Raw genomic sequence first — 21955 nt, forward strand, 5'->3', positions numbered from 1 at the left:
AAAAATTTATTAATAATTAATTAATGAAACCCTTAAAAAAATGTTTGTGTAGAAAAGGTAATATTGAAAATATGAAAAAATTTTTGAAAATTATTTGTAATTAATTATATAATTAGACACTTTTTCATTTACAGATATTTATGTAATTTATAATTTTTGATAATTAGTAACTAATTATATGGAAATTTACACATACATCTTGTTAACTCGAAGTTCCCCATAACCCGAACCCTTGAATTGCCAATAGAATTCAAATTTCATACATATTTCCTTTCATAATCCGAAATTTTTCTAACTCGAAGTTTTATTTGTGGGTTATGGTGATTCGTGTTAGGCAAGTTCAACTGTATGTAAATATAAAAAAAAAATTTGTTAACTTTTTTTGTTTTTGAAAAAAAAAAATCGATATTTAAATAATAAATTACACAAAAATTTATTTGTAAGTTAAACTTAAAATAATAATTAAAAGAACCTCTAACTCAATTTCTCACCACATCATGGTTTGTAAATCGAATTGCTACACCTTTCCTGCAACATTTTGCATTCTTCAAACAATCAAGTAAATCACCTCATATCTCAGTTCCAATGAAGCACACATATTCACAAACATTTCCGCTTACCTTTCGCAAAAGTTTGGCTGGTTGCAGCGCAATTGATTTGCAGCGCGAAATCTGTTTCCTTTCTTACGAAGAAAAGCAATGTGTAAGCGAACAGCTACATATACATAAAAACTATATAAACTGTATGATATGTATGTGTGTATGCATGTATGCCCAACGTTGCATTTGTTTGTTTAGTTGGTGTTTATTTTTCGGCGAAAGATGACATCAGTGGCTATTTTCGCAAAAATGCTACAAGCAAGTGTTGTAGTTGTTGCAATAGTGCACAAACATGCACTTATATAAATGTATAGCCCATATGTAAGTATGTATAGTATAAGTATTTACGTTAGCAGTTGCATTTGGCTACACTCGTCACTAGACGCATGTGAGGTGAATGTGGACCAAAATGAAATGCAATAAAATTTCATGTCATAAAATTGAGCATCGAAAAGCAAATAAAAGCAAAAACAAACTACACTTTGGAAACAGTAACAAAAACGTAAATAATGGCAAATAGCAGAAAAATGCGAAATATGTACATGTATACATATGTATAAATATATTTATGTACATATATACTAAATATTTTTATCGCCAAGGCTTAGAGGCGTTCAAACACTGCAATTATTTATGGGTATTATGCTGCAAAAGCAAAAAAAGCCTAAGCAAACATGCACACGTACACACATACATTTAGACAATCACTTGAAAAATTTTGTTTGCCTCTTGGTTTGTTTGCGCATTCGTTTGAGAATGCATCGCCTCTGCAGCCACAAGCACATGAGTCCCTTTATATTCGCCATTGCTTGCGCGCTTGAATTAAAAGCGAATCAATTCATTTTAGCAACAGTCAAACACCAAACACTTGCACACATACTTATACTTATACACAATTTATTTTCTTTTTCGTATTTTTTGCCATTTTATTTTATTAGTTGAACTTTAAAATGCCTCAGAATGTGTTATATATAAGTGTAGCGCTGCAAGCTTAACGCACATAGCGCGACAAAAAGTACGAGGCACTAAGGAATCCATTAAATTTACTCACTAAAGCAGCGTATAACAACCACAAGGTGGTCGTCCTTATGTCTCTTCGATTTTATTACGTCTATCGTATGTTTGTGTGTCTACTCAGCTGTCTGTCTGTCAACACTTGATTTATGTGCCAAAGTGGCAGCGGGCGGTGGTCGCACTCGTTCATGCTGTTGCGCATGCGTAGATATGTTGTTTACTGTCGTGTTGTTTGTCATGAGGATAATGTGTTGTTGTGGGATAATTACGGTAGTGAGTTACTCAAAATTGCAAAGTTTCGTTTGATATTAGGAAAACATAGTTTAGAAAAGTATTGAAATGCTTTTCAAACAAAATTACACTGTAAATACCGAAACCATTTCAACTGAAAAATGTCAGTATTAATAGCATTGTAATACAATATCTTCCCACTTAAAAATTTCGCAAATTCTACATATATTATTTTCAGCCAATACCAATACCATTACTAGTACCAGTACCAAAAACCAATATCATTAAAAATACCAATATCAATACTAGTATAAATATCAATAACAGTAACAATAACAATACTAATGCCAATACCAGTACCAGTACCATTACCAATGTCAACACCAATACCAGTACCGTTATCAAACAACAAATACTAATAGCAATATAAATACCAACACCAATACTAACAAAAATACCATTATCAATACCATTATCTAATACTAATACAATACAAAGGCGAATACCAATATCAATACTAATATCAATAGCAATACCAATATCAATATCAATACCAGAAGCAGAACCAGAACCAGTACCAATAACAATACTAATACCAATATCATTACCAATATAAATACTATTACCAATACCAATAATAATATCACTACCAATACCGATATCAGAAACAAATACTAACCCCAATACCAACCAACCAATGCCAACGCCAATACTAATATCAATCTCAATTTAATTACTATTACTAATATAATTTCCAATATAAATAACATTACTAATACTAATTCTAATCGTAGTACCTGATATTGATATACCATATACAATACCGATTTTGCAATACCTTTGTATACTAATAGCGAATATTTTATTTAAAAAAAAAAACTCACTAACTATATAATTACTTACACTAATACCATCATCAATACTAACAACGCATATGAATTATAGAATAATTATGTGCCTTTACCAAAATTTCAAATCAAACCTATATTTCAATATCAATTACCAATACAAGTATGATTCCAACACCAGTACCATGCTAATACCAATAACATTACATATACATATGTGTCTTTACTATATTTAAAAATGAACATAAGTGCCAAAACCAATACAAGTACGATTACCAATACCATTAACATTATCAATACCAGTACCATTACTAATTACCTATACAATTATGATTACAAATACCATTATTATTTTCAATACCAGTGTCAATACCAATACCAGTACCATTACCAATACGAATACTAATAAGAAAATACTAAGATAATGTCAAAAGAAATCAGGATAAATCCAACCGTGTCTACCAATTAGAAAAATACTGCAACTTAAATTTAATACCATTACATTATCATTACTTATACCAAGACTAATGTCAGATCCAAATCTAAAACCATGGCAAAATACAGTATCACAAATATATATATGAATACGAATATAAAGATGAAAATCAAATATATTAAACGAAACTTCTTGTAATTGAATCACAAATGCAATACAGGATTGCATTACTTTCTACAGAAGCAGAATTTTATACATCAGAGAGAGAAAGGAAATATTACTTTCACTTGATCACTAGACTTAGTGACGGGTTTCAATATAAGATCTTACAATCTTTGCTAACAATCCAATGCAAACCCCAACTTTTTTGGAAACTTTCGAGGCCCTAGGCGAACTTATAAAACAAAGTCGTCAGATTAATCTCCAAAACAACACACGGTTTTAATACACAGCATAATTGATGTTCTCTTAGAAGACGTTACAGAAGATATTTCAAAAGCATTTTTATGAATCTGTTTTTTCACATAGCTTTCAGACAACGCTGACAGCGGCAGTGGCAAGTGTGGTGTTGCCAACTTAACAGGTTTGCTTTCGTTTTCAATTTCAAAGCAAAAACGGAAGAACGAAGCGAAAAAAGTGAAAAGGTAAAAAATAAAAAGGCAACAAGAACATAAAGCCATGCCGCGCTGCCAATAGCAGAGTAAGCAACTTTGGTTTGGTAGCGGCACTGATTGCATATGCCCATTAGTGGCTCGCTGCACGCCCATTGATGAAGCACTTGTGAGTGAGTTCCCCGGGCCCGGCCGGTTGGTCGGCCCGTCATTGTTACGCTAGCATTCGCTACGGTTTATTGTCTCCGGCCAGCTGCCAGGCGGCAACACAAGACTGCAGCGGCGTTTCAATTGAAGCTGGCTCGATGACTGGCGCAAAGGTTGAAAGCGAAGTTAGTGAGTGAAATTCGCGATACACTGTGCTACCAGTTGGAGCGACTGTAAAGCGATACTGCCGCTGGCTTGTAAGCTGTCGGGATTGCCGTGGTGATGTGCCTTTGTGTGTTGATTCCTGACCAAATCAATTGAAGAGCGTCTCGACAAGGGTTTAGTACGTCCGCTTCAATCTCCGACGTTTAATCATCAAATTGCCGTGCATTAAATTATGCATGCATCATGTGGAAGTATAAGGTGAAGAATTGGCAATTTGGTTGAAAAGGAGAAGCTACGAAAACAATATATTTTCAAAAGAGGATTTAAGCCTCGGTTTAACTCATTCGCTGATTGCATATGTATAGTATGTCTATTTTTAGTTAAGTTGGGGTCATAAGAAACTTATATCCTCTTGTTCTTTCTTTTATAATGTTGAAAGAATTGGATCATACTGCTACATAAACCCTCAACTAGTTAAAACATAGTAACTATGGAGGCACGATTTTCAAAGTACCTACTATACTTCGGATTCCTTAAGTTCTTTATATAGCAGTTCAGAAAATTTAACATTATTTTAGGTATCCGCTCGGAGAGACTTATGTAAAGACAACTTTCCGTACAAGTTTTACTAGAGAACTGTCCTTAGACAATGAGTTTTCGACATCCAGTAGTTTAGTATCAGTCGAACCACCTCGTAGAACACTTATTCTTAATAAATTCTTATAAAGCACGTCGGTGACTATTTTTTAGGTATCTTCACGGAAAATTGTTGGGAAGATAACTCTACGTAACCATTATTTTAGTTAACCGCTCAGAGACACTTATGAACACACAACTTTCCGTAGAAGTTTTACTCTAGAACTTACCTTGGGCTATGAAGTTTCGATAAAAAGTATTATTTCTTTATAAGTCGGCCCATTAAATGGATCATTTATGCTTTCTCATCTTTTTTAGGGTTAGGTGTAAAAGCTGTCGAGGTCCAACAGATCATCTGCAGTAGTTTCAGGCGATTTAACAGTATGGCTGTGGTATAGAGTAGTCTAGAAAACGTATGTGACTAACAAGGTCTCCAAAAGTATAAGTCTGACATATAGGTATTTATAATTGGGGGCGTAAATAGTGAGATCTCAGATCTTAAAAAGAGATTTCAGCTTTCATATAGAGCTAACTTCATTTCACTTCAATCACTAAACCATCTGATAATCATCCCAAGGTGATTCCATAAATTTATTTTCAAAAACTTTTTCACTACACGATATTTACTGCATTGAAACCTCGTACCCAAAATGATCCGTAAATTTCTGTCTAGTAACTTCTTGCTTTCGAATTTTTTTCACGTTTCAAAGCGTTTGTTCCTTCATAATTTCAACTGCTGAAAAATATAATTAAGAATTCAACCGTTAGGCGCAGCTTGTTTGCCTTCATTACACTCTCTTACCATTCACACCCGTTTGCTACACCGTTGCCACATTTACATAGTCACTGTTTGCAATTTATTTCTTTTATTTTGCTAAAAAGAATATTTATCCTTTATCATAGTTTTACTGTTAGTTGAAAAAGCTATCAGCATCCAATGCATCATCTCCAGAAATTTCAAAAATACTGCATTGGAATACCCAAAGTGGTCCCCTCAGTTTCGCTTCAAAAGCACCTTGCTTTCAAATTATTTTCATGTTTCAAAACTTTTGGCCATTCTGATTTCGGCTGCTGAGAAATAAAATTAAAAATCACAAACGTTCGTCGCAGCTTGTTTGCCTTCATTACACTCTCTTGCTCTTCACATCCGTTTGCTGCACTGTTGCCACATTTACATAGTTACTTTTTGCCCTTTATTTCTTTGATTTTGATAATGCTTGTAGCTTGAATAGTTGCGCACTCTTTTGTTTTAACTCTTTGACTCAATCTCGATTGCCTCCTTTAGTTGCCGCGTCGTGGCTTGCCGTTTGGTTTTTTTTTTTTTTTTTTTTGTTTTTTTGGTTTTTTTTTTTTTTTTTTTTTTTTTTTTTTCTTTTTTTTTTTTTTTKTTTTTTTGGTTTTTTGTAAACCGTGTTATCGCTTTGGCCGCCAGTGTTGCATGAATTGCAACCAGCGTTTTCATCGTTTTCATGGTGGTCAATTTATGCCAGCTGCCGGCTATTGTCCGCATTTCCCTTTAAACCCGCCACACCGTGCGCTCGTACGCCGGCCCACACTGCTAGTACATTCGTGCCGCTCACAGAAGTAAGAGACTCCCTTTTTCCGGCCGGTCATGGCGCATTTACCAAATGACCTGCATAACTTTGTCTTCTTCCTGTCGATTTTTGTTGCCGCTGTCAGATTATGCTTACCAACTATCTTTCTTCCCGGCGCGAATCGTACGTTCCCATAGCTATTCATGCTCACTTTTTGTGGTTTCGTTTTTTTTTTTTTTTGGTGTTTTTTTTTTTTTTTTTTTTTTTTTTTTTTTTTTTTTTTTTTTGGTGTTTTTTTTTTTTTTTGTTGTGTGCTCTTCATGTATTCGACTGGGTGGTGTTGGTCATGTTCGTTCGGCCCCTGCGGGCAACAGAAGTAAATTAACTTTTAAATTGCGCCAAAAAGTTTGAAAACAAAAAACCGACAAAAATCATTATAATAAAACCGAAAACATAAAAGTATGAAGTATACAAAAAGGATGTGAACAGAAAAAATTGCCGCATAATAAGAAATTGAAACGTGCATTTATTTAGTAACCGATTCTTTTATTATACGCGGCTTTGTTCACTGGCTTTTTACTCGCCGATTTTTCAACTTTTTCAATTTTTATTTTCTGTTTTCTCAATTATTATTATTTTTTTTTCTTTTTCTTGATTTTTCACGTTTTTTCATTATTGTTACTTTTGCTGCTTCCCCCTTTTGGGCAGTTGTTTCAATGCTGATGATGCTTGATATTTATTGGCTTTTGTTTCGTGCACCTTGTTGTTGTTGCTTTTTGTACTAATATGTACTTATTATGCTGTTCGGAAATTGAAACATTTGCAGTGAATTAACTAATTGAAATGCGATTTTAATTGATGAGCTGTCAATGGGCTGGCAATGTGTGGCTGTATGTGTGCATTGTCGGCATTAATGATCGCTTAATGCATCAGTGGAAATGACACATACTTGACGATCATTAGGCTGCTACGACAAGGGTGTTTATTTCTTTACAAGCAATCAGCGTGTGAGAGAGAGAAATAAATGTAATTGCGACTTAATATAATATCAGAAGCAATAAATCTTTGTCTTTTTAATTTTTTAGTTTGAAACTTCTTGTTCAAGACGTTAATTTCAAAACAAGAACTTGACTTTAATCCAGCTTTGTACTGGATAATAATTTATGCCAAATTAAGAAGTTTTGCTCACTACAACTTGATTTTCATCGTTTAGCCAACTAACTACATGCTTTAGTAGTCCGACTTCGGCGGTTTGGTTCCGCTCTCTGTCGCTTTTTTTAATATTTTTTAAATCAATAAATTTTTCATATGGCAGTAGTATCTAAAATGAGCCCTTAAATAGTATATAGAAATATGCAACATTCCTGAAAAGCCTTATTTCGAAAAAATATTACAGGCGTATTACGAAAAAACCCCTTACTATCAAGCGGTGGACGTCTTCGATTCGCTTTTCGCTTCCCTCTCATTGCTGGCTACTGATACTGAGGAGTCATCTGTTCAACTCGTCTCCGGATCCTCATAGGATATTTCAGGCATTTGAAGCCGCACCCTCATCGCCGGACGCTCTTGTTCAGGCGTTCCCTATTGCATATTCACAGCTAAACTAAAATCTATAACTCTTGGTGGCCTGAGCTCAGCCAAAATGATCTCTGTCAGAGATTTTGAAGAGTTCACTGTTCAAATTTCAGCACTCTCCCGCCACTTTTCGCAATACCTCTTAAGCAACAAATCCAAAGTAACCATAAACATATACAATTAGTTGTGCACAAATATCGTAAAATTGCCGCAACAACACAATAATTTCCTTTTAATTAATTTCATATATTTATATCTCACATAAACATTTGTTTAATGGCTTGCTAATAACACTTAGTCATACACGAGCACTCAGTTTTATTACCTTGAATTTCCACTTATGCTAATATTTACTTAAGTTTCATATGCATATCTTCCGTTTTTAATGTTTGTTTAACATTTTCATGTCTTTTTTTTTTGTTTTCAGATTGCAACAAATGTTCAATATTCGTCACCGTTAGGGCGAATTGAATGGCAGTGAGTCAGTTTTGCATGACACGATCAGCTGTCACTCTGCTTAAATGAAATCAGCGCTGAAATAAAGGTAATGAAATATGAATACTTTACTTGTGAGACAATTAAGGAGCTGTGTAGATAACGTGGAGAATTTGTGATAGAATATAGTTCTAATAAAAGCGAATGAAGTGGATTTGAGACGCTTATAATATTGTGTATTGAATATGAAGTTCTCAGTTCGAAATAGCACCTGTTGGCAAGAATTATTCTGCATAAGATATCGTGGCTCTTGTTGGTGTAATGAAGAAGAATGATGAAACCTCCTTATCAATTCTTCAGCGCCGTATTTGAATAGCATGGCCGGCAATCCATCGGCGTCCACCGCTTTATTGTCTTCAGCACATAATCGCTATTCGAACTTAATGCAATGGGCAATGGAACGTCTGTTCTAACGTCATCGATTGGGGAATCGGGTTCACCATCTCTTGTTATTATGCTTTCACTGCCATTCAGCAGGCCAGAGAAGTTTCACTTTCATAATTTCAGTATGCTCGGGGCATCAGTCATTAGATCCCCTCTGTGGGTTCTACTAGCGTATGTTCCGTTCTTGTAACCCTCCGTAGTCGCCGCATTTTTTCGTAGAATTTTCGAGCATTACCGCTGTCGACCAGCTTGTCAAGCTATTCTCTATTTCTATTCTATTCTATTTTTCTCCACAAATGTGTCTCACGTCTTCTCCAACGACTTCGTCCCGTGCACAGGGAAAAGGAAATAGGATTCAGTACTCGAATTGTTGCGGTGGAAGAAGGCAAAATTTTCAGAATATCCCTGTTCGGGTCGATCATCGCAACATTACTTTTGGCTTATAAGAAGATGGCTCTTAAACCCTTCAACTTCAATTCACAGTTTGGAAAACGTTTAATTTGAAAAGAGGGCAAGAAACATTTTTCAACCATAACGAAATGAAACCCAACATTATTTTTTTCATTTTGAATGTTCAAAAACTTAAAGCATAGTCAAAACATGAACTTTTTCCTCGACACATACTCTCAGTTCTTATAGCAAATTCGTATTCCATTACTTCTTTCAGAATAACATCAATCTACTTCATTATCCGAATCGATTGGGTGCTGATCAAAGCAGAAAATGCATAGCTTATGAGCTAGCAAGAGGCGGCACACTTACGTCACGTCACTGACACGCGGGAATGGTATCACCTTAGACATCTTGTGTTCTAGCACTCCATCTTTGGGCCTCGCGTATACTTAGCAGGCGCTGGTCGATGACCAGTCTCTTCACGACTGCGAGATCGTTCCTATATCTAGAGAACAGAGAACAACGTAGGAAATCTACTGAACTACTCACTATTTCTTACGGGACATTGCCCAATATACAACAGACCGGCGTTATAAGCAGTCCAAGTGAGATTCCTAACATGGAGTATGTCTTTCAAGTTGCACTACCATAAATTCACTTGCAGTGTAGGCGTATCTCCATGCCATGCAATACCATACCGTACTCCATTCTCCAAACGCCTTTGACATTTTCCGAATTGCATTCAATATTTTTGAAATTAAATCACTGCACTTTTTGTTGGAGATATGTATTTTGAAGAGCACATAAACTCAATTTTATTGACACATACGTTTTTATCTATAGTTCATTTTAACTGACACGCTTTTTATGAGCGTATGGACCATATGTAATACATAGTTTATATATTTTATGGTTTTTTTTTTATAGAAATGTGACACTTCAAATTAACATAATTACTTTATGACGACATTTTATGGCGTTGGGCGCTAATAGAAAAAATAAAAACTCGCAAGTAATAAAGAAATTGAAAGGGCTCTTAGGGCGCACATAAATTAGAGGCTTTGTATGTTAGGTGTATTAGGTTGTTGCTGCTACAAATGTTGTAAGGAATATTAATTCAACGTACAAGTGTGTGTGTGTGCGTCATAAATGCCGCCAATCAAGTCACTGTGTTTAAAGTTTTGTTGCGTGGGTGCCGAGCGCTTCTTTTATTGCCCAGCGACAAGCAGGTTCAGCTACAAATTGATAACTGTATTAAGAGCTCGTAAAATGTGTGAAGTACACTGGTTGTGTGTTTATGTAGACGCTTGTGTATAGGCACGTTTTAGTCAAGGGCTAACAGGCAGACATAAATTTTCATATGTAAATGCATAGAAACATTTGTTGCAAGTGTTGTTGTAACAACAAAATACATAAATTGCCACTTTGTTATTTCGTTTAACACGAGTTTTTAGCGATTTTATGAGTTTCAAGAGTGGAAAATATAAAACTGCCAATCTAAAGCGCTTTATGGATGGGAGTTTATGTTAGTGCGCAGTTTGACGGAAAATATATTAAAATTTTATTAAAACTTTATTAAGAGTAGCATATTCGTTGCTCTCAAGTTAAAAATTAAATTAAATTAAATGAGATTAGAAAAAGGCATTAGCTTCAATTGCACCAAAGCTAAAATACCTTCATATACCTTCCTATTGATTGATTAGTTTGTATGACAGCTATATATGCTATAGTAGACCGATCTCAATGATTTCTTTAGAGATTATAGCGCTGTTGTGGGCAATAATCTGTGCCGAATTTCATGAATTCATCTTGTCAAATAAAAAAAATTTCATACAAAGACTTGATTTTCAAGGGTTAATTTGTATGGCAGCTATATGCTATAGTGGTCCGATCTCAAATTTTTATTTTATTTTTTTCAGATTTTATAGCGCGGTTTTGAACAGTTATCCGCACCAAATTTTATAAAGATATTTTCTCAAATAAAAAAGTTTTTCATACAAGTATTTGATTTTTATATGTCGGTTTGTATGACGGCAATATTCTATAGTGGTTCGATAAAGAAAATTTCTCAAGATATTTTAGCGCTGTTCTGGAAAATAATTTGTGCCAAGTTTCGTGAGGATATCTTCTCAAATAAAAAAGGCAGGTCAATTTGTATGGAAGCTATATGCTATAGTGGTCCGATGTGCAAAATTTCTTTAGGTATTGTAGAGCCGCTTTTGTGTATAATTCGTGCCGAATTTTGTAAAGATATCTTCTTGAATAAAAAAGTTTTTCTTAGCACAACTTCATTTGGATCGCTCAGTTTATATGGCAGCTATACGCTATAGTAGTCCGATATCTTAGGTTTGAACATGTAAGTAGCTTCTTGAAACGAAGAGGCATGCTCAAGTTTTCAGATCCATATCTCAAAAACTGAGCGAGAAATACGCGTATATACAGGTTAATAGATCGACTCAGCTCGTCACGGTTTGAAAGCTAATGGTTTTGAGTAACATGTTCAGAAACCACGTCGAGTTATTTAAGCATAAATCACCTACCGGTCACCTTATCGAAACTACGTAATCATATGTAAGGATAAGGATATATAAGGAAGCCCATCCCAGTACCCAAAACCGATTGACGAGCTCTATTTAGCCAATCCCTCTTACAAAACTAATTTCAAGCTTGTTAAGCTTCGACTTTTTTCTACATTTCTAGAGTCATAATAGTTTGTTTTACTAGATTATCAACACAACAATAGATCATCGGTCGCAATGCGAAACCTCAAATTAGCAAAATAGGCTTGTGTCTTTTGTAAAATATTTGACTCAAAACAAAGTCGGTTCATAAAGTAACGACACAAATTGTGGCATCTAGCTACATATAGTTCAAATTAACTATGTTTTGTGGTTTGAAATTTTGATTGATTTTAAATAAAAAATAATTTGTACCGTAAAATTGAAAGTACCTGTTTCACTGCTCCTCGGTATTGAATGTGAACTGCCATTCATCATGGGCTCAAAAGACACTTTTCCGTTATGAAACCGTACTGTTAGTTATAGTTGTTTGTGTATTTGAGGGGACTGATTAATTTGAGGGCAAGTTGAAATAACTAAGCTCTAATTTCGTCTGGACTCTGTAGCAACTCACTCAAATGAAACTACCTGAAATGAAAAGAATAAACAGATTAGCTATTTGATCGCTAACAGGATCCTCGATATCACTTTCAAGTAAGGTTAGACATAGTTTGGAAAAAGTATTTATGGATTTTCATGTGAAATTCCTTACAGATATACAAATATTCGATAGGATCACAATATAGATGTGAGTATTTTGTAACCCCACGCGCAAGCCGAACCACAAACACATTTCGGCAACCAGTCCGAGTCAAATTTGATGCTGAGTGTATAGTCTCGCTAGCCGAACCTCAAAAACTTTTCGGCAACCAGTCCGAGTCAAATTCGATATTGAGTGATAGTATTGCTAGTCGAAACGAAAAAACTATTCGGAAGCCAGTCCGAGTCAAAATTGAAACTGAGTATATAGTCACGCTAGCCGAAACGAAAACACTATTCAGAAGCCAGTCCGAGTCAAAATTGATCCTGAGTATATAGACCATGTATCCATGAATTTTAAAGAAAAATCATGATCTATAATATTAAATTTTAGAGCTTTTTCCAATTAGGTACAATAAAATCTTATTTTGCAAAGCTTGTTATTGTCACATGACTACTTTTTGCAAAAACAATTATTAAATAAAATCTATTTAAAAATTTTATAAACGCACTCATACATACAAACAAACACATTTCTCTACAAAAACACAAAATGTCCAAAGCATCAGAATTCTTTCCATTATTAAATTCTTTCAAATTGACTACAAGTATTTGTTTATTTTCGAATAACAGCAACAATTGATTGATTTATGCGAAAAATATTTGTTAGTGTCCATTGCTATTGAATATCAATTTCAATACGCTTGAGTAGTTGCAGGAAAACAAAAGAATCGACAACAATTGTTTGGCTTTGAAAGCATAAATTAAAGAGCTGCGTCAATTTTGTATACACTTTTTTCTAGTTGTTTTTTTATGAAGTATCTACACTCTGCTACAAGCAAATATTTCGACTTCCTCGATTTCATCAAAAGAACTAATTACATATGCCAAATGTGTAAAAGCGTTGGCAGACATTTCGTTAGCATTTGAATTGTAGGCTACTGACGATTTTCGAGGCGATTTATTTTGGGATTTGCTTGAAGAATTTCATATACTACATACATATGTATGTGGTACAACAACAAACTAGACAAAAAAAAAATATATTTTTTTTAAATATATGTGCCTCTAAATTAAATAGGCACATAAAGTGTCGCCCACCTGAAAGAATTTGACAAAAAGCATAACAGAGRGTTGCCACAAGCATTAAATTACAAATATATAAAATAAAATATTTCGTAAAGAATATATTACGATTTGTATAAAGGCATGTATTAAAAAATAAATCTACCAAAAAGTATTTTTTATATTTTACAGTGCTGCCACTTCAAAAAATTTGTTCATATGCTAGTTATGTCTTTAAATATTTAATTAATTAGTCTTGATATTATGTCTAGTGCAAAACGTATAATCCAAAGTTTTTTTCATAAAAATAATTTTGTGGTGTTACCAGCTGTCTAAAAGGGTTGCCATAAGCATAAAATTATAAAATATTNCAAAAAAGATACATACATTTTTAAGTGTTGCCATCTCAAAAAATTTTACATATGCTAGACATGAAAATATTTTATTAATTATTATTAGATATTATGTCGATTATGAAATGTATTAATTATTTTTTCCATTTATAATTTTATGGCGTTACCACCTGTCTAAAAATATTTTGTCATTTTTTAATTAGTTTTGCTTCTTAAACGTACAAAACTATCTGACTACAATATTGCTAATATTCTCAAAACTTGATTTTCTTACCAAAATATTTTATTTGTGGTGTTACCACCTATCTAAAATTATTAAATTAAAACACAGAAACAACTAATAAATAAAATCTAACGTGTTTTTATAAGGGCACGTATCACAAAAAAAAAAAAAAACTGAGATACGGTATATGTATTTTTCAGGGTTGCCACTTTATAAAAAACAGATTTTTAATGCAAGGCATACATATGTATGTAAATATGTAGTTAATTTTTTTTACATATTACGTCTTCTGAAATACATTCATGTAAATATATTTTAACGGTGTTACCACTTGTCTCAAATTATTTTATTAGTTTTCTTACTAAATTTTTGCGTTTGAAATGTGCAAGATTTCGTATCTACAATACTTTTATTATTACTTAAAATTGAATTCCTTACATATGCTATATAGTTTAAGGTGTTGCCACCAGCCAGCTTACATAGTTTAAAACACAAAAATAAATTAAATAAATAAAATATTATGTGTTTCTACAAGGAAACGAATCAAAAAAAGTATGTTAAAAAAGATTGTATTAATATTTTACAAGGTTGCCACCTTATTAAAATTGTTGCTAATATAAGTCAAATATGCAATTATTTAATTAATCTTTTTACATATTATGTGTGCCAAAATACACATGTCTAAATATTTTTTTACGGTGTTGCCACCAGCTTAACATTAATCTATTTTTTTTTCTTTTTAAAATATCGATTTATATACATTAAAATATATCGTCACCTAAAATCGAAATTGATTTTTTTAGTGCTTACGATTCACTACATTATATGTATTACATATCCACAAAATTTTCAGCTTCCGCTCTCAGATTTAATCAATATATAACCATTTTGTAACCACTTTATAACCAAAACTAAATTTTTTTCAATTTTTTTTCGTTCGCCTGAAACCTTATAAAAAGTGAAGTTACGTTATTTTGGATTTCAAGTGACGATAAGCGTTTATACGACTTAAATATTTGTAATCTTGCACAGCCAGCAGCCGCACTGACGCCAAATAGCCTACAAAAAACAAACAATAAGCTATATTTGCATTTTTGCATGAAACACTAGCTCGGTTATTTGTAGTAAATGTATATATATATATTTATATATAACATGTACTACATATACATATGCTAGTATATATGTATTCCATGCGATGCTTTTTGCTATTTTTGCGCTGCGATTTAAAAATAGCTACAAAATCGACATTTGTCGGCGTTCGACAGACTGAGCCCAACGCAACATACACAAGTATTCATATATATATACTTACAAACCATACAATATACAGTACGTTTACAAACATATATACCATATTGTATATTGCGCACATATTGTACGTATTTTGCTCATCAGAACTTTGAGTTCTAAAATGTCTAGGCGCGCAGCTGTAAGGGGGGATGTTGATAGAAAAACGCTCGTTCCGGCTTGTCAATTAGCTGACGAGCTTCCCTAAACGGCAACAAATATGCTTGTACCCAGTTGTTTTCATTCATACTCATTCATAGACGCACACACACATACATACTGGTGTCTAAACGGAGCGCACAGACAATCAGCGACCTTTTAAAGTTGCTATTTGCAGCGCGTCGAAAAAGTAGAAAAGAATTCAGCTTGACATACAAACCTTGCTGCCAATTTTGTTATATTATTTTTGTTGCTGTTGTTGTTGTTGTTATTTRCTTTGTAATTGAAATTTACGCGAATTTAATTAAGTCGTTTGCCATATTATTTGATGTTTTTACACAACATTTTCCAATTAAACATTAGAAACGCATTCGCTTTGCTACTGTTGCCTTTGTTGTTACTGTTATTGGATTTTTCAATTTTTTCCTTTATCTTTGAATTGTTATTTTATCACTAATTATTCCTGTTGTTGCTTGAGTAGTTGTGAGATGTTTGCTGTTTTAAATTTTATCTCGCTTGAGCGCTTTTTAAGGCAGTCGTTTTTGAAGTATGATACTAGTGTGGTTGGTTGATTTACCTAAAAATTTGGCAACAAGGAGACGAGCGTTCCACTTGCATACTCTATATAATAATCGTCAAAAACTATTAACAAAAAAACAAAAAAAGAACATTTCTTTTGCTAAAAGGTTCACTAGCCTATCATACTAACCTAACCTACATACGTTGAACGAGCGGGTAGAAATCTTATAGCGAGTTTAAATTGAAAAATCTCACATAACAGAAAATGAAATTAGAAAAACAAAATCCACAAAAACTCCCCTGACAAGCAATAGTAGAACCAATAGTTAAAACTGTATAAACATTGGATTCAAATCTTATAGATGAGTTTTGGAACACCAAAGAGCCAAAATTTCATTTTGTCGATCGAAATGTTGGAGACACTCAAAAAACAAAACAAAATTCGAAATTTAGAAATCTCTAAATTTGAAATATGTAATGATTTGCCTAACCTTGTACAAAGCAAAAATTTAGTGGGCGGTGTGTGCCTTATGCTTTAACCAATGCATGAAAGATTAGCCTTGGTTGGTCCGCTTTCATTTGAAGAAGGTATTTCTGGTACAGGAAGCTGACAAAACATTTGATTTCTTCTTCAAAAACTTACAATAAAAACAACTAAAGTGAGTCTTATAAGTTTGATATGGAAGCAGTTAGATTAGGTTAGGTTATACAGATCGACTGTACAGCCATACATAGACTTACTGGTACTTAGTTATCCGAAATGGAGGCTTGGTTTAACTTGAACTGAAGTATTAGCATACAAGACGTTAACGCAAACTTTAAAAGCGAGTTGATATTTTTATACTTCATCTATCCTTTTAAACTCCGAAGTTTCTAGATATCTAGGACGAGTTCTATATAATGCTGGGCGAAGGCATTATCTCTTGTCTGCTTCACTGCATTTTCTGCATGTGTTGCTGTCTTAGAAAAATTATGCGAGTTTTTCTTCAAGGCTCTAGCAAATGATCTTGACGATTCTGCATATCCTTATCCGTTTGCCAGCTTTTATGAAAATTTCATATTTCCTGTACTGGTTCTGTAACCAGATGGATGGCACTTCCAAGCACATCAACTATTTCGTATTCCCAAAACGAACTTGTGTTCTGGAATCAAGTCTGTAAGCAAACGCTTTCCGACAGCTGCTTCATCTACTGATTCCCGGCTTCTAAGAACATTTTCTGATGTAATGCGATGTGAGATGATTACCTTAATTTTCGAAACACTATCCACTAGTATCCACCTTTTTTAGTGTGATTTGAAACATTATCTCTCAAATGAAACGTCGAGGTACATATGTATGTGGTCTATTTTATACATCAAACCCCCTCCCCCCACTTAATAAGATATGCCTGAAAGTTCCATCGAAGTACTTAAAAGCCAGACATTAATCTATGGCATTATTTTTATTTAGAAAATTTTTAAGAAGGGTTGCCACTTGTTAAAAATTATTCCTTCCAATAAATAATTTAAGGAATTAAAAACTATGAAAGTAAGGAGTTATAAGAAACTTTAAAATTTAAAGCGGTTTTTTAGAAGGGTTGCCACATATTTGGAAATTTACATATCAAAAAATGCACCTAAAGTGCAGAAATTATGTGCAACAACTTTTGCAAAATTCAAAAACCTTAAAGAAGAAAAATTTTAAATTGAGTTGCCACATTTTTGAATTTTTTATATTATTTAAATTTAAAAAATGCATTGTGGATAACATACTGAAGAGTATTAAGTAACCACGTAGTTAAAAATATTTTTGAGGAATTGCCACCTGTTTGAAAAAGCTTTTATACAAGAAAAACAATTAATAGTATTTTGGTTTCAAAATAGTTAATTTTTATGATAGCGCCAATTCTTCTTAATTCAAATTTTTTGTAACAGATGGCATCTCTTCGAAGAAAATTTTTAAAATGAGTTGCCACATGTTTGAAATTTTTTTTTGATTTAAATTAAAAAAAAAATGTATTGAGGATAACACAGTGAAGAATATTAAGTAACCACATAGTTAAAAATATTTGTAGAGGAATTTTTTGAAAGAGTTTTTATATGAAAAAAAATAATTTACATCATTATGGTTTCAAAATAAGCAATTATTTTGATAGCGCTAATTTTTGTTTATTAAAATTTTTTCAAACAGGTGGTATCTCTTCCAAAAATATGTATGATTTAAAAATAGTCAATTAGTTTGGTAGTCTTAATTTTTTCAATTACACATTTTTTGAACAGATGGCATCTCTGTGAAAAATTTGTAGAAAAAATTTATATGATTTCAGAATAGTTAATTAGTTTGACGGTACTATAATTCTTAATTAAATTTTTTCAAGCAGGTGGCAACTCTTCGAAAATATTGAAAGAAATATGTATGATTTCAGAAAAGTAAATTAGTTTGTTAGCCCTGATTCTTCATAATTAAAATTTATCGATCATGTGGCATCTCTTCCTAAAATATTTTCAATTCTAATTAGAGTTATTACAAAATGTATATCAAACTATTAAAATTTTATAATATTGAAAATATTTATTGACGCATATACATACATGCGTTGCCATACAACTAAAAATTTAATTTAAAAAAATTTTTTAATTAATAAAATTGCTTTAAACTTGAAGGTATGTGAAAAATTATTACTTCAAATATTTCCTGAAGAAATTTTGTTGTTGTTTTACCTTCGAATAACTTCGTACATAAATCTTTATTTCATCTGCACTTCCGTTACATTTTAATTTCATGCATTCCAACTTCATATTCACCGCATGCTTGCTCGGCTTTGCTATCATATTTTATTTGATATTGCTTTTATTTAGGCCATACATGTTTTATCCATGCTTTAATTGCATTTATAATTGCTCTGGAATTTATTTGCTCTGGTCAACAGTCTATGAAAAAAATAGAGCAGAAATTTAACACAGAGTTGCTTTCCATGATTTGTTGTAGCTGATGAATGAATCAATGAACAAACAAACTCGATCATTACAATAAAGCAACAACAAATTAGTAAAAAAAAAAAAACTTTCATACTTTTAGCACCGACTGTGTTGCTCTATCATAGAAATACAAGAATTCATGCATTTTCACACAAATATCCACAAACACACACATACACATACAGACTAACGTTAGTTGTGATTATAATTGAAAGTTCATAAAACGCAGTTGACCTCTGCTGGAATGCCGGCCGCCGTCCCAGTGCCTCGCTGACACAGTGGGTGCGTAGAGTATATGCTACAAATGTACAAAATTTATAATTGTTATTATTTTGTTGTTGTTTTATTGCTTTATTTATGTGTCGAGCGTTGTTGGCTTTCTACCATTTCGCAGCAGAGCTCAAAGCATTTAGATTCTACGTCTACTCCATCATTAAATTTCCCATGTTATTCGGTCATTAAAGCTTAGTTTTGTACAGTTATGTGGCAAGTGTCAATTTTTATGACGCCATATTTAATTGGTTTTTGACAAATTGCAGACACACGCACATACTCAAATGCTGGTGTGTTGAGCATTCTCAAATGCAAAATCATCGAATTATTTTCACTTTATCTTTGCTTAACTGCTTGTAGCTGTAGTTAGATTTCTTTTTGGTAGACAACATCGTGACTCAGTGTGCCAAGCAAGTAGAGCAATACATTTGTGTGTAATGCATGCACTTAACGGGAATTTATTATGCGTAATTCCCACACTTTTGTTATTTTGCTGGAAAATAGTTCAAAATTTTGTATCTGTAGAGAAACCTGAGCTGTCATATTTCAATTAAATATCATCTAGATCAGTTACTCAGAAAAATTAATGATGTAACAGACATTTTTTCGCTTGAAAAATTCTTGCGAAAAAACAGCAAATATTTTACACTTAAAAATGCTTTTTTAAATTGAAATTCCACTGTCATGTTATAATCTAGTATTATTTAATTACAAACTCATTGCTCAAAAAATGTAAAAGGTGTTTATGGTAAAGTATTGAAAAATTGTTCTGAAATCACTTTAAATGCCACTGTCATGAAATCCACTTTATTGCATTTTTAATATTTACTCTTAATAAATACTGAGTTTAAGATATTGAAAAATTTTCCTTAAACCTTTCTAAAAGGTTACTTTGCTTTGGAGTCAAAACTTTGGTTAAGCTCAGAGTTTTTCATACTACCCATAAACCCGGAGTTTAAGATAATAAGAAACTATCGTTAAATCGGCTTAAAGGTCACTTCGCCCTTGGGCCAGAATCTGTTGCAACTGAGAACTAATGGTTTTCAGATAGCATCTTCCTTCTCTTGTGGTGGGTCTGACCCAAGAATATACAACTTCGCCTCTCTCCTTTGCGAAGTCACGCCCGTTGTACATTCTAAGTGCAGAAAGGTCCCTGTGGTTGTTTCATTATCTTTCATTATCCGCCCACGGGTCTCAAATCGAAGAAGTTTTTCGCTGGCACGATATTCGTATGAAATGATCAAAGAAGCGCATTCGTTGAACTTTTATATATTATCTTATATACTATATCCATGTCACCGTAGCGCTCATACAGTACGTGGTTCCAACATTTCCTTGTCAGCGAACGGATTCAAAGACCTGAACAGTTCTCTAGACTTTGTCTAGTTCTTTCATATTACAGTTTGCCATAGTTTTTGTGACGCATAATAGGACGGAAATGATTTTTGTGTAATGAGAGAGGGATCTTCTTCTCAATTGCAAACCATTCCCAAAGCATCTGTTGGCAAGAGTTATTCCACGCTTGATTTCCAGGCTTAGATTGTTGTTGGTATTTATGATGGCTCCGAGTTAGATAAAGTCATTCACTTTTTCAAATTTATGGCTACATATTATCTCATTTTGTTTGGAGTGCAATGTGTATTGTGGAAATATTACTTCCAGTTATGTAGTTTAACTAATATCATAAGACTTGATTGACATAAGTTCATAGTCATGAGATCATAGAAAACTGATACAGATGGTCCATCAGCCGCCCATAACAAAGTCCCTCAGTTTTTAAGACATTCAGATATTGAAGCAAATCGATAACAACTAACGGAAGAAATATTGGTTATAATACAGAAAGTAAAATGGTTGGAAAGACTGAGAGCAACTCAGACTGCGGTACGAAACGATTTAACTAATTTTTCTTCGAGATCTTAAATTGAAGAAGTACGAGTACAAAATACAGCTTATGCAAGAACTAAAGGCGCTTCGTTCATAGAAGATCTGACATTTTCGAGCCAAATGTTTTTTAGCAATGAGGCCCACTTCTGGCTTTTAATGGTACAAGAGATTCATGAGCTGTCATTTCATCAGTGGGACAGTAGAATCATCGGTCCACATTTCTTCAAAAATGTTGCCGGTGAGAATGTAACCGTCAATGGAGACCGTTATCGCGTCGTGATAGCCGACTATTTGATACCTGAAATGTAAGCTCGTACTCTCAGATATTTGCTTTCAACGAAACCACGAAATGGATTACGGCTAAGCCTACCATTTTTTCTTTATTTGGCTTTATGGAATCCTATTCTATTGCAACTGCCAAAATGATGGCTCACTTAACTTGTTTTGGTCGAGGGATCTGAAATATCGTAAACTCGCTTTCTAGAGAAGCAGGTCGATAACACTAAAATCGATAAATTGTGGTTATAAACAGAAAGTAAAATATGTGCTGATAATTTTGTGTCCACATCTGCTACTTATCTTCATTATTGCCAAGCAGACACACAGATTATCATTTTTATACTCTCGCAACAAAGTTGCTAATGAGAGTATTATAGTTTTGTTCACAACCGTTAGTTGTTTGTAAGTCCTAAAACTAAAAGAGTCTGATATAGGGTTATATATACCAAAATGATAAGGGTGACGAGTAGAGTTCAAAACCGGATGTCTGTCTGTCCGTTTGTCCGTCCGTCCGTGCAAGCTGTGACTTGAGTAAAAATTGAGATATCATGATGAAACTTGGTACACGTATTTCTTGGCTCCATAAGAAGGTTAAGTTCGAAGATGGGCAAAATCGGCCCACT

General features: G+C 33.3%; 1 protein-coding gene and 1 long non-coding RNA gene across 3 annotated transcripts in view; one reads left to right on the forward strand and one right to left on the reverse strand.

Annotated features, from left to right (window-relative positions):
• The window catches only part of LOC108966784 (cysteine-rich motor neuron 1 protein), a 378691-nt gene that overhangs the window by 243294 nt on the left and 113442 nt on the right, over positions 1–21955 (reverse strand). For both annotated transcript variants that reach the window (XM_018929845.1, XM_018929844.1), the window contains exon 3: positions 12020–12215. The gene's annotated coding sequence lies outside the window, so the exon portion shown is untranslated. The remainder of the gene's footprint in view (positions 1–12019; positions 12216–21955) is intronic.
• LOC108966787 overlaps positions 1–21955 on the forward strand; it is an 83347-nt gene that overhangs the window by 21363 nt on the left and 40029 nt on the right. Inside the window, exon 3 of the long non-coding RNA XR_001993215.1 lies at positions 8225–8341. This is a non-coding gene — a long non-coding RNA (uncharacterized LOC108966787). The remainder of the gene's footprint in view (positions 1–8224; positions 8342–21955) is intronic.

The sequence above is a fragment of the Bactrocera latifrons genome, unplaced genomic scaffold (assembly GCF_001853355.1).
Source record: "Bactrocera latifrons isolate USDA-ARS-PBARC rearing strain unplaced genomic scaffold, ASM185335v1 scaffold_17, whole genome shotgun sequence".
Classification (NCBI taxonomy): domain Eukaryota; kingdom Metazoa; phylum Arthropoda; class Insecta; order Diptera; family Tephritidae; genus Bactrocera; species Bactrocera latifrons.